The sequence below is a fragment of the Protobothrops mucrosquamatus genome, unplaced genomic scaffold, assembly GCF_001527695.2.
Source record: "Protobothrops mucrosquamatus isolate PMUCROS unplaced genomic scaffold, P.Mucros_1.0 scaffold2680, whole genome shotgun sequence".
NCBI classification, from domain to species: Eukaryota; Metazoa; Chordata; class Lepidosauria; order Squamata; family Viperidae; genus Protobothrops; species Protobothrops mucrosquamatus.
In genome coordinates, this window is record NW_015388727.1 from 406,580 (window position 1) to 420,986 (window position 14,407).

The window sequence follows — 14,407 nt, forward strand, 5'->3', positions numbered from 1 at the left end:
AAAAGGGAATAATTATATAGAAATTACTATTTGTACTACCACCACATGAAATGTCTTATTAAATTGTCTTGTTCTGTGCAAATGTAATGTAAACACATTGAAGGAATGTTATGTTCTCCATAGTTACCAAAAAGTCTAAATCAGAAGTGAAAATTAGCAGAACAATTAAAGGATATCACAGTAGATCCAGCTGCTATTTAAATTAAATTATTTGAAATTAGGCAATTTATTCAAGATATGTACTAATATGTCGTGAAATGATTTATAATTAAATCCTAAAAATAAAGGGGCTTACTTCCAGTTAAGCGAACATAAGATTGAAGCCTAGAGCAATTGACATTTCTGTACATGTTAAAAGATTCTTAGATAATAACTGTTATCCAGATTGAAAATTTAACCCCAAATTCTGGTTTTTTTTTCCAGAACAGCCAACGATCTCTTTTTGATTACTGAGGCACACTGGCATATGTAGGGATTTACTTCCTGGGTCTCATGACTATTTGTCAGTGCCAAACTTGCTCTATATGTCTAGGTAAATAGAGTGGTACCAGATAACCCATGATTCATTGGGTCATCATTTCAGAGAAACTGCCTTACCCAAAGGAGGTTTACTGGTGGGTAAAAAAGCTGTGGGAGCAGGAGCTATTTCCAACTTCCTACTGGCTTCCCCATTGACTTCCGTTCTAGGAAGCTAACGGGAAGTGTTGGAAGTGATGACCACATGACCATAGCTAATCACAACAGCATAGTGGCATGGTAGCCCTGAAGTGGCCACAACTTTGCCAAGTTTAATCCCACAGGAGTCATAGTTCCTGAATTTGAACAGATTCTGTAAATTAGCCCATTTGAGGCAGGTTGACTCAAAAAATTGTTGCCCTATGACAGGGGTAGGCAACCTTGGCTCTTTTATGACTCATGGACTTCAACTCCCAGAATTCCTGAGCCAGCGTGGCTCAGCTTGGAAACCTCTCCCTTTCCCCTCAGCATGGCTGGCTCAAGAAGTCTGGGAATTGAAGTCCACGAGTCATAAAAGAGCCAAGGTTGCCTACCCCTGACCTATGATGTACCATTTCGCCCAATTTACGATGACAAAATATCAAACAAACACGGGTTTTCACAGTTTACAGATATATAAAGACCAGTCGTTATATACTTAAAATCCTTAAGATAAGATTGCAATATTCTCATTTATAGCTGTGATCATCAAAAACCTGGTAATGTATATTAGCATGCTTGAATAAAGCCAATTTCTAAGAAACAGTCTGGGAGAAAAAGTGCAGCACACATCTCACTATAATCAATTCAAGCTTTTCTTCAATAATTTCTATTCACCTTTATTATTTTTACAAATAACTCAAGGCAGTGACCATATCCAACACACCTTCCTCTTCCTATTTTCCCACAACAACAACTCTGTGAGGTGGTTTGGGCTGCGAGAGTTTCTGGCCCAAGGTCACCCAGCCAGCTTTCACAGCTAAGGAAGGACTAGAATGCACGGTCTCCCAGTTTCTGGTGCCTTAAACATTATATCAGGGGTCCCCAACCTTGGCAACTTTTAACTCTCAGAATTCCTCAGCCAGCAAGTTGAAGTACCCAAATCATAAAAGGCCCAAGTTTGAAGACGGCTGCATTAGACCAAATCTTATCCGAGATGTAAAACTTTGGTATACTGTATATACATGGTTTTACATAAACAGCTTTAAACTGTAACATATGATACATCTGTTTATATTCTATCTTGCAGTACATACTAATTTCTTCCCAAATCTTCCAATGCATGTTTATGGTTAACTGAAAAACTGTGGACTGTTAAGTTACTCTAGGATAGCACAGCACAGCACTGCACCAAAAGGAGTGAGATTTTGGAGGACTGGATTGTTTATCAGTTCAAAGCAAGAATTCTTGAAATGTTTTCTTTGGAACAAAAATGCACGGGGACTTATTTTAGTCTAGATCTTGACTGAACATGCATAAAAATTCAATTAGGAATATACATTTGCAAATAATATTCAGAGTCAAAATAGGCAACATTTCTCCGTACAACAAGGTATTAAAATTTTATAATGGACATAATTTACTGAAAGGCGGGACAAGTATCTATAAAGTATATGGACTGCATAACTGGGTGAGACAGCATCCCCACAGTTAGAACTCTGAATTTTCAAAAGGACTATTGCATCTGTGACTATTTTCTGACTCTTCTCACTGTAGATAATTTTTAAAAATGGGGGTAACTAGGTAAGGCTGCCACTAAATCTGGTCTGGTCATCATGGAATTGCCATAGAGGTCCTCTTTGCCCACTCCTGATAAACAGCACTGCACCCTAAACCATTGCTCCAAATTCTTTAATGAAGAAAAAGTGTAAATACTCCAAAACACATCCTGAAAAATAAGTGGAACAATTTAGCCCAAGATACCCCTACCTGTCAATTAGGATTTATTCCCCTGGCTTGGAGGATCCCAAAGGTGCTTTTTCCAAAAGGCAAGCAGAGTTTCTTGATTTCTTTTTTTTTCCCTTTGAAAAAATGTTCCGCTTCTCATCCAAGAAGCTTCTTCAGTTCTAACTGAAGAACTGGAGTTAAAACCAAAGAAGCTTCTTGGATGAGAAGCAAAAGTTTTCAAGGGAGAAAGAGAAAAATCCCCCCCAAGAAAGCCCAGTTGCTTTTGGAAAAAGCACCTTTGGGACAACCATGACCTGGATGATGGAGAATCACCCACAGTCGTTCCCCCGGAGGGAAATCGGAGCCAAGGAACCAGCCTTCCTTGCAACTACCATCCTGACTCAATGCTTCATCACTTCAAGCAGCCGCCTTCTTAGAGAAAAAAAGGACTAGGTGGGGACACGATAGCAGTATTTGAGAGGTTGAGGGTCGAGTTATTTACTAAAGCAACTGAAGGAAGCAACAAGAAGCAACGGATGGAAACTAATCAAGGAGAGAAGCAACCTCGAACTAAAGAGAAACTTTCCTGACAGTTAGAACAATCAACCAGTGGAACGGCTTGGCTCCAGAAGTTGTGGATGCTCCACCACTGGACGTTTCTAAGAAGAGACTGGACAGCCACTTGTCTCAAATTGTATAGTTTCCCGCTTGAGCAGGGAGTGGTCTCCAATCTTTTGGGCACCAGGGACCGGTTCCATGGAGAGAACCGGAGTGTGTGTGGTTTTGTGTGTTGCCTGCATCTTACGGTTGGGGCTTTGTTTGTGCGGACCGGTTGCTGGCATGCCGCGGTCCAGTACTGGCCCACAGAGGTTGGGGACCCCTGGGCTAGAAGACCTCTAAGGTCCCTTCCACTCTATTTGATTGACTGCTTGAAGACAGACCAGACGAGGGATGCAGGCGAGGCCCGGAGAAGCCTTAAACCGGTGTTTCTCAACCTTGACAATTTTAAGGCATGTGGACTTCAACTCCCAGAATTCCACAGCCAGCAATGTTGGCTGTGGAATTCTGGGAGTTGAAGTCCACATGCCTTAAAATGGTCAAGGTTGAGAAATACTGCCTTAAGCCATGCACGGGTTTCACCGTTATGTCCCCATCTAGGAAGCGACTGAAACAGCCAGCCAACTGCGGGAGGGAAGGGGGGGGGGTAAGAAGCGCCCTCTCCCCGGGGAAAAGGGTCATTGCAAGCCCGCAGTGGGGGAGACCAGACGTGCAGCTGCTCCGCAGAAGCTCTGAGCCGTCTGGCTGCGATCTGTACCGGGGGGGGGGGGGGGGGGGGGGGGGGGGGGGGGGGGGGGGGGGGGGGGGGGGGGGGGGGGGGGGGGGGGAGAGGAGAGAGGAGAAGAGAGGAGGGAGGAAACGGGCTGGGCTGGCGATACAAAGAGCATTCGGGACCGCGCGTGCGTCATGCGGCCCCCCTCCCTCCCTTGCGCGCGCAAAGCGCTCTCTCTCTCTCTCTCTCCCACGCAAGGCGGAGAGGGAGGGGGAGAAGCGCGCGAGAGGCGTCGGGCGCGCGCCCCGCGCCGCTGCCCCCCCTCCTCCTCTTCCCCTCGCTTCCAATCAGCGCCCGTGATGAGCAAACAAAAAAGCGGCGCTTTGCAGCCCGAGTCGGGCAAAAGGGGTGGGGTTGTACCCATCCTTCCCCGGGGCGGTGGTGGCGCGGCCGAGGGAGGAGGGCAAGGGAACCAGGAAGGAAGGGAAGCGGCGCGCGGGGGCCGGAGCCAGACGGGCGCTCCCCGGGAAGCCGCGGCAGCGGCGGCGGCGGCGCCGGCTCGACTCCCCTCCCGCTCCCAGGCGGGCTGCGGCGCTGAGGGGAGGCTCGGGCGGGTTTCCCGCTGCGGGTTTCCTCCCCCCCCGCCTGTCTGGGGGAGGGGGAGGGGGGCGCAAAGGGGGGGGGAAAGATTGTTGGGGCGGCGCAAAAGGGGGGTGAGGGGCTTTTCTGGAGCCGGGTAAGGCGGGGCGGCGGCGGCGGCAGCGGGGAAGACGTCGGCGATGGTTGGGGGAGGGAATGGCTGCGGTCGGGGTCGGCCGCCATTTTAGGCGCCGCCATTTTCTGGCCCGCTCTGAAGCCGCGGCCGGCCAAGGCGGCGGCGGAGGCGCCCCTAACCCCTCCGGGGGCTGCCGGGGGCCCGAGCGACGCCCGGGCTGAGGTAAAAAAGGAACCCGGCTCTTGGAAGAGGAGAAAGGAGCCGGCCGCGAATGAGGCCCGGAGTAGGCCTCAGGTCGCGGCCTGGGCCGGGGCCTAAGCGGCCTGGCGCCCGTCCCTCCCGTCGCCGCCGCGCCTCTCCGTTTCTCTTGAGGTGCTTCCTTCGCTGCCTCGCCCGGCCGCGACCGGCGGCTGGGTGCCCCCATTCCCCCCACCTCCTCACCTTCGCTGGGCGGGCTCGGGCCCGAGCGGGGGTGGAGGCCGGAGGACACTCGGCCGCCTCGGCTGCCAGTTTTCCGGGCCTGGCATTCGAGGTCCGCCAGGTCCGAGGCCTGCACCAATCACAGGCTCGGGCTAGGAAACGGCAGGCGGGCGGGAGCGCGCGCGGCCTTCTCCCTCGCCCGCGCGCGCTCCCTCTTCCCCCCTCCCTGTTCCCCCCCTGCGCCGTCCTCGCGAACAGCCGCCGCCGAAACACGTCACCCAGGCGCTTTCTCTCCCCCCTCCTCCGTTTCCTTTGAGGGAGCATGCGCGCGGAGGCGAGTGAAGCTCGCCGGCGCCCGCATCTTTCCCTGAGTCGAAGGGAGGGGCGGGGGGGGAGAGAAAGGAGAGCGGGCGAACAAAAGCCACCCGGCGGGAGCAAAAGGAGCGGGAGGGCGACGCACGAGAAACAAAAACAAGCGGGCGATTCTGCGGGTGTCGTCTCACGCCAAGACCATCCGCGGAGGCGGGAGGGGAGACTTCAGAAATGCGCAGAAAAAAATTGTTGCAAAGCTTCCCCCCTCCCTCTTTATAGTTATTTTTTTATAAAGGAAGTGGCCGAAGTCCAACTTTGAAATTAACCTTTTATTTTTAAATCTTCTCCTAACAAGCTCTGAGCTCTGTCGGATTTCTGTATTGTAGCAATGCAACGTACAATAAAGGGCCCGTTTTGTTCTGAGCGTTAATCTTGTTTCTATCGAGCAACGCAAACGTAACGCGTTTGGCTTGGTTTCTTTTGCAAGCATAAAACTCACAACTGCCTTCAAAACGGCCAACAATCTAAATGGACCTTTGAAAAAGAAGCTTCATGCATTGCCACAAATAGTTAAGATTTACAATGTGCATTTGTAAGATGAAAGGGACTGGACCACATTTTCTAATATTCCCACCGTTACATTCGAAGTTTCAGGAAAGGGTAAGAAAAAAGCATTGTAGGAGCGAACAACAAGCTCCTTCCTCAGGTCTTCTGTTTACTTAAAATCCTTCGCCCATTTGCCTGTCTGCATTTCAAATCCATGAAGAGCAGGGAGCATCAAAAAGACTTGCAAGTTTTTGACACTGCTGCAAAAGAGAGCCGATAATCGTGAAAGGCATACTGGGTTTCTGAAACTTTTTGTTGTTAAGCTCTTTGCCATTTTTAGATAACGGAGGAACTCCAAAGAGCTATTGTTTGCATGGGCTATATCAATATTTACCCTACCAAAAATTAAAACGATACTTGCACAAAGCACAATTGAAGAGGTTTTACTGTGGGAATGCAAGACAAAGCCCCTTTTAAGATTAGGATAGTTGGGTGCTGCCCCCAGTTCGGTATCTATTCATCTAGCGGTCATCCTTAGGATACAAGTTGAAATGTGGGACTGCAAAATGAATATTGAAGTATTGTGGGGTTATCATGCACCCCAACATCAACCTGAATGGAACTGCCAAAGACTAGTTTGAGGACTACAACTCTGAGGGGTAAAGAGTAAACAGACAAAAAGTATTTATCTTGTAGTTTATTACACCGTAAGGCGCTACTTAGTTTTCTGAAGTTCCTTTTAGTTATACGTATACTGTCGACCGACAAATCTAGAAGGCATGTTATTAACGAGATCATTCATTGGCTGGGAACTGTTCACCCCATAGTCTGGAAGAGGAAACATTGATGCCTTAGGCTTCTGTGAAGGAAAATTAAGATTAAGTCATTTAAGACTGTTTTCTGAACTATGCAGTCCTCGGGATAGGACATTTGACTTATTTCTCACAATTGAAAAGTCCACAAAAGAAAGGAGAGCAGAGAAAGAGGGCACACCAACCATCTCCAGTCGAGTATGTTAAAGCAAAGTAGACCTACATTATCCAGCCTACAAACATCTGAACAATCACTAAGTACCATCAAAACTAATTATTTTATACTATCCAGTAGTTGTCTAGACTTTTGCAGCTCAGCCTAAATCTATGCAGACGGGACTGACTTTCAGCAGGGTATTTCCTGGACACTGGCCCCTGAACAGCCTCTGAAAATTTGGGCTTTAGAGCCTGATAAATACACAAAGACCAATAAACTTGGTATGACCCTGGTTTCTTCTTTAGAGTAATGGTGGGACTTAAGAAAGATTGAAATCCTCCGATTCATTAAATGGTAGTATTTTAGTTGGGACAAGTTACATCCTAGAAGGCATGACATAATGGAACATCTCTCTCTCTTTCTCTCCCTCCCTCCCTCCCTGCACAAAGTCCATTTGTATCCTCTTCAATGTAAATATTGGATACAATCCCTTTAAATCAAATAACCTGTGATTTGCAGAAAGGCTGATCATGGGAACCCTTTTCCATTTAACTATAAGCAATGCTTTGGCTCAGTGGTGGTGAACCTATGGCACGGGTGCCAGAGGCGGCACTCGGAGCCCTCTCTGTAGGCACGCGCGCTGTTGCCCCAGTCCTAGGCCTTCAGCTGGGTTTTATAAAACCTTTTCGCTTTAGGCCTCCGCCGCCGTGTGCAAAAAAAAAAAAGGTTCAATCAATCAGTCAATTTCAACTTCTCGCGGGGAAAAAAAAAATATCTTGCAAAGTTGGAATTGATTGATTGAACTTTTTAGTCCCACCCAGTCTGCCGTTACCATCGCAGCCACGGCCACCCAATGGGCCACACCCAACCAATGGGCCACACCCACCCGGTACCTGACGATGCATAAGTGGGTTTTGGGTTGCAGTTTGGGCACTCGGTCTCTAAAAGGTTCGCCATCACTGCTTTGGCTTATTCCAGTTGATGGAAACCTTGTCCAACCCAGTTGGAATGTGACACCTGGGGTCAAATCATGTTACAGTTGGCTAAAATCTTATATGTTTTTGGCAATCTCACCTAGCTCACATAGTAACAAATAAATTCCATGTTCTTGCCTGAATCCTTATAAGATTCCGGTTATTATTTATATTATTACTAGTGATTATGCCTTCAATTTTTAACCCAACTTCCTTCCATAGAGTGCTCATGGACCGCATGCAAAAGCCATTAAATTTTCATGCTGAGGTTTTAGAAACACTTACCTGTTCGGTTCAGTCTGTCTGCCTGCCTATTATTGCCTTTTCTTATTTGATAGTCTAAGTTGGGAGTATTGCTTAAGCACAGGTGTCTTTTGAGAACTGTCTGAATGATTGAGGTGTCTAGACAAGATCTTGTAGAAGCAACGGGATCCAGAAAACCACGGGCAATATTCCGTTTGCACAAGCTATTGCACAAGCTATTCCTCTGACAAGGATTTTCAAGTTCCTTCATACAAGCAAAGGTGGCTTCCACTGATCTAAAGAACACTCTGAAAAAATGGCATTTTTGTGCATAGCCAAAATTTGGACGTACCAAAAGTTGCCTCATAGGCAGAGCTTCAAGTGGGTTTTGTTGATCATAATCAGCACTTGGGATCTCATTCATCCAGGGGTTACCCCGACCAGCCTGGGCAGATGGAAGGGGTCTCTGGGGTGAGTAGCTGTCATGAGAAAATTAAACATACCATAAAAACATTCCGTAGTCCTGCAAATGCAACCGAGGAGTTGTATTCCTGCAACACGTTAAGCTAAATGTAAACAAACCACATTATGGCCGAATTTACTGTATTGGCCAGGAAATGAAAGCAGACACACAAACGAATAATTTTCCACTGTTACTAATTCCCTCTGCTTATATGAAAAAGAGAGAGCCGTTTTTGCATATTGTACATGTAGTGATCACAATGTGGAAGTTACTGTAAGGCTGAATTCCAATAAATATTTTTCTTTGAAGTGACTTTCAAGCAAATTACTGTAGATGGAATAGAATCAGAGAGTAATGTGAAATAGCCTCTTTCTGGGTGCGGGCTGAGTGTGTGTGTGTGTGTGTGTCTAAATCTATATAGTGTGTTTATGCTACACATACACACGCGCACACACAGAGTCCAGATTAAGTCAAGTTGAGTGGATGGTACATACAACCAGAATTGAACTTAAAATTCCTGTTGCTAAGTGAGACAATTGTTAAGTTCATTTTGCCCCATTTTACGACCTTGCCACAATTGTTCAATGAATCACTGCAGTTGTTAAGTTAGTAACTTGGTTGTTAAGTGAATCTGGCTTCCCCATTGATTTTACTTGTCAGAGAGTCACTGCGGCCGTCATAAATGTGAGGCAGTTGCCAAGCACCGAAGTTTTGATCACGTGACCATGAAGAAGCTGCAATAGTTGTAAGTGTGAAAAACGGTCATAAGTCGCTTTTCCCAGTGCCATTGTAACTCTGAATGGTCACTAAACAAACTGTCAAGGACTTATTAGTGACCGTTCAAAGTTACACGTATTTGACTTACATTCACCCAAACAAATGCTTAAAATTCGTTGGGACTCCATGAGCTTCGTTTTTTGAGTGTGAAAGAAAGTTAACAACCGGGATTCAAGCCCTGTGATAGAAAAAACAAATCTTTCATCCCAGGAGGTCATACCTCAGTCTTTCAGGAAAGGGGATCTCCTGTTGGTCTTGGATCAAAGGCCTAGGAAATGCCAACGTTTGTCTGGGCTGGGCATCCTGTGGGAGCAAAATCAGAAGTGGGAAATAAGCAGATTGCTTTGATTTTGATTGTTGCTTTAAATAGAAAAACACGGACATTCCAAGGTGCAACATTTCTGAAAATGAAACGGGTCCAGAATTATGTTGATGGAGGAAAAATAAAACTGGGGAAAAAAGACGGCCATGCCTCTAGGAGATCAAAACTGGACACTGCACATTAGGCAGCCTTCTAAAAGGTTGCAAAGCACTGTTCTTATGCACAGATAGTATCATCATAGTTTCTTTTCCACATGAGCCATAATTTCTTCCTCTGTTCCTCTCTTTTTAAGGAACACATTGTTCTTTTTTCTTTCATAGGCCAGGATTTGCTAGACTGGGTGCAGCAAAGGGGTTGGCATTACTTTAGAGATTTATTTTATGTACACATTGAACATAAATGTACGCCATCTTTTTCACATCATTCTGGGAGTGTCAGTTACAGGAATTAATCGCATCTTGTATATCGGAGATCTGGTATCAATTTCCATTGGAAAGCAAATAGGATGTTTTTTAAAAAAAAGATGCAAGATATGTCTCAAAATAACTATCCGCTATTTTTGTAGAAGCAAAACAACCCTTTAAAAACATCTTAAATTAAAACAAAATTAAACATAATAAAAAAAACAAAGCCATAATAACAACAATGAAATACATTTAAAATATATTTGCTTACCGGCTGTCTTTGGGGTTGAAGTCTGGATGGGATGGCAGGGATTGAGATCCTTGGTTGCCTTACTTGACTTCTGAAAATACATCAAAATATCACATTTTTTTTAAAAAAAAGAAATATTAAATGTAAATGTAGTATACTTCAGATGAGGAGAAAAACTGTGGCTAAGCTAATTTATTTTGTTCAGTCATGTTCAGTTCTTGGAGATTGTCTGGACATGTCCCTGAGGTTTTCTTGGCAAGATTTTTCATAAGAGTTTGCCCATATCTCCTTCCTAGGGCTAAGAGATAGTGACAGGCCCAGGGTCATCCAACTGGCTTTGTGCCTAAAGTAGAACTAGAACTCACAATCTCCTGGTTTCTAGCTTCATGCCTTCACCATTAAACTGTGGTTGGGATCATAGACCATTAAAAATGGATGATCTCACCCTATTATAGGGTGATGAACAAACCATAATTAGACAAACGATGGCTTAGAGGGAGTCAAGCTATTTTCCAAAGTGCCTGAAGGCAGGACAAGAAGCAATGGATGGAAACTAACCAAAGAGAGAAGCAACCTAGAACTAAGGAGAAACTTCCTGACAGTTAGAACAATTAACCAGTGGAACAACCTGCCTCCAGAAGCGGTGAATGCTCCAACACTGGAATTTTTTAAGAAGAGACTGGACAGCCATTTGTCTGAAATGGTGTAGGGTTTCCTGCCTGAGCAAGGGGTTGGACTAGATGACCTCCAAGGTACCTTCCAACTACTACTATTACTACTACTACTACTACTACTACTACTACTTCTTCTTCTTCTTCTTCTTCTTCTTCTTCTTCTTCTTCTTATTATTATTATTATTATTATTATTATTATTATTATTATTATTATTATTATTATTTTATATGAACACCACCTCTGTGCTCCTTCTAAGTTCTCTATTGAGACGTTTGGCACTTTTTGTTTAGTGTTATCTATAAATTCATTGGTCAGGGGAGGGATTTGGTGGAAATACATCCTACCTTAATTAGAACAGGTCTTCTCTCTGCCCCAAATCAACTCACCTGCTTTTTTTCGACGGGCTTCTACAGTAGCCAATCCACTGCGTTAAGGTGAAGACAACCACAGACAATGTTACTGCAGGAACTATGATCATCAAAATCAAGTCCAGGGTGCTCCAAAGATAGTTACACTTGGACCCCATGTACCAATAATCTTTCCATGTGTTTCGGTAGGAGGGACACCTTAAACATAGAAATGGAGGAGACCCAAATTGAGAAGTTTTGAACCACTTTCCCTGCAAAGCATAGCCTACCTGTGTATCATGAAGTTGGGTGCTAATCCACCCAACAACTTTAGGGCTGGATGGCAGAATCAAGGGCTTCCTTGCGTTCTGGAGGAACATCTGCAAGTTATCGGCCTCAAACATTCGGACCATGCTTGCTTATCAACAAAGGTTCAGCGGACAGCAACAAAGATGATTCAAGAGCTTGAGGACATACATGCCTACAAGAACAGGCAGGCTAAATTTTGGATGTCAGATTAAGAAAAAAAAGACTTAGGAGAGAGATGATAGCCATGTTCAAGTACATAAAGAGAAGCTACAGAGAAGACAGTCAAGAACTTTTTTCCCATACTATGGAAACTAGGCCAGAAATAACAAGTACAAGTTGTGGATGGATGGAGGGACAGAGATAGATAGATAGATAGATAGATAGATAGATAGATAGATAGATAGATAGATAGATAGATAGATAGATAGATAGATAGATAGATAGATAGATAGATAGATGGGTAAATAGATGGGTAGATGGGTAGGTAGATGGGTAGGTAGGTAGATAGATAGATAGATAGATAGATGATAGATAGATAGATAGGTAGATAGATAGATAGATAGATAGATAGATAGATAGATAGATAGATAGATAGATAGATAGATAGATAGATACCGGTAGATAGATAGATAGATAGATAGATAGATAGATAGATAGATAGATAGATAGATAGGTAGATAGGTAGATGGGTAGATGGGTAGATGGGTAGGTAGATGGGTAGGTAGGTAGGTAGGTAGATAGATAGATAGATAGATAGATAGGTAAATAGATAGGTAAATAGATGGGTAGATGGGTAGGTAGATGGGTAGGTAGATGAGTAGGTAGATGGGTAGGTAGGTAGGTAGGTAGGTAGGTAGGTAGATAGATAGATAGATAGATAGATAGATAGATAGATAGATAGATAGATAGATAGATAGATAGATAGATAGATAGATAGATAGATAGCGCTGCCTAGATTAAAAAGTTCATAGTGGAAGTTGCCCCTATGGAAGTTATAAATTCTCCATCTCTGGAGGCTTTTAAGAAGAGGCTGGACTTTGCAAATACATCCCTCCTCCCCAATTCCCAAAACAAGGAAGTAAACTTACTTGCAATAAGGCACTTTATCTTTGCAACCGCAGGTAATCCCTTCTGGGCAAAAACCGATTGTATCACCTACACAGTTATCAAAGTCTGCAACATGGGTGCAATCAGCTGGAAAACAAGACAATTGTCACTTCAACCACTGTGTCACATTAGTCATCAGTGGACTTCCAAGACCAAATTTCACTGCCTACGTGGATCTCTCACCAGGTTCATGCATTGTGTTAACCGTGATATAGTTTTGTTGGTTTGGATGCAATACAATCTGTCAGCTCAGCTATTGCCCTTCATAAGCCAGAGTTATGGCTTAGCAAGGCATGAGAACAGAGCTAGGTATGATTCATTTAATAGCATAGCAAGCCATGTTTAGCAGAATTTTGTTTTTTTAAAAAAACTTTTTTTTTCTATTATAAGGAATATTGGACTAGAACGGACTTTTACAAGCCAAACAAGGCTTACTCAACAAGCTACAGTTGAAACAAGCTACGACTTACTGCAACATGTGAACCTGCTTCCTTTTCTATTATATGAGAAGAAACAAAAAACTGTTTATTTACTCTTTTTTTTTCTATTTTATCTTCTCTTTTCCCAAATCACCAGCAAGTTACTTTTTCCTGTTTGGGGAAAAAAAGGATTGGATTGTGTTTTGTGTGATTAATAGCTGACCATAAGACTTGATAAGGGCATTCATTTAATTTTAAGTTCTTCCATGACAGCAATAATAATTCACTCCTATAATTATGCTTCTGCTCCAGATTGCCAGTGGGTAACAACAGTGTCTTTCTGGAAATATCTAAACTCAGCATTCTAAACATTCTAACTGTCTTTATCTACATTCCCGTGATTGTAGGACCATAACATGTTTTTGGTCCCTCTCAGCCAAAAGACAGAAGTTGCTTCCCATAGAGGAAGAACTCAACTTTTTTTTTTAGTTAGTCAAGAAATTTCTATCCCCCTCCTCTTTCTCAGCAATATTTGGACTTTCAGTCTCAAGTAGAGAATCATGGAGGATTTATAATCTTGATTTTAATCTGGTCCCCCACATCTAAAACATATAAGGAACGGTTGCTGGAATTGGGTATGTCTAGTTTAACGAAGAGAAGGACGAGGGGGGACATGATAGCAGTCTTCCAATATCTCAGGGGCTGCCACAAAGAAGAGGGAGTCAAGCTCTTCTCCAAAGCGCCTGAAGGCAGGACAAGAAGCAACGGATGGAAACTCATCCAGGAGAGAAGCAACCTAGAACTAAGGAGAAACTTCCTGACAAGTTAGAACAATTAACCAGTGGAACCACCTGCCTCCAGAAGTGGTGAATGCTCCAACACTGGAAGTTTTTAAGAAGAGACTGGACAGCCATTTGTCCGAAATGATATAGGGTTTCCTGCCTGAGCAGGGGGTTGGACTAGATGACCTCCAAGGTCCATTCGAACTTTATCATTATTACTATTACTAAGTGGGGTTTTTTTGTTAAAAAAAAAAAAGGTGCCGGAACTCACACACTTCATACAACCCGCCTTGCCTACCCTACAAGGTTCCATCCAAAAAAGGTGCCAGAACTCTGTTCTGGGCGTTCTATGACAAAAAAAGCCCTGCTATTACTATTACTGTTATTACTATTACTACTACTACTACTACTACTACTACTATTATTATTATTATTATTATTATTATTATTATTATTATTATTATTATTATTATTATCTGTGTGAGAACAAAGTTATGATAGAGGATAATCAGAATTTTGCATGATACAATCTTTCATCCTTTGTCTTCTTTCACACTGCATGCTGGCGATTAAATCAACCCCTTTTTAGATTCACACAATCATCATTCCTGGACTAGGTTGGCACAATAGGCTAAGCTCCAGAGGAACTAACCAGGTTTAGCATGTTAAGTCTTTAACGGCACTAGGTAAATATATTGTGCAGGCCCATCCCTTGCGGCCT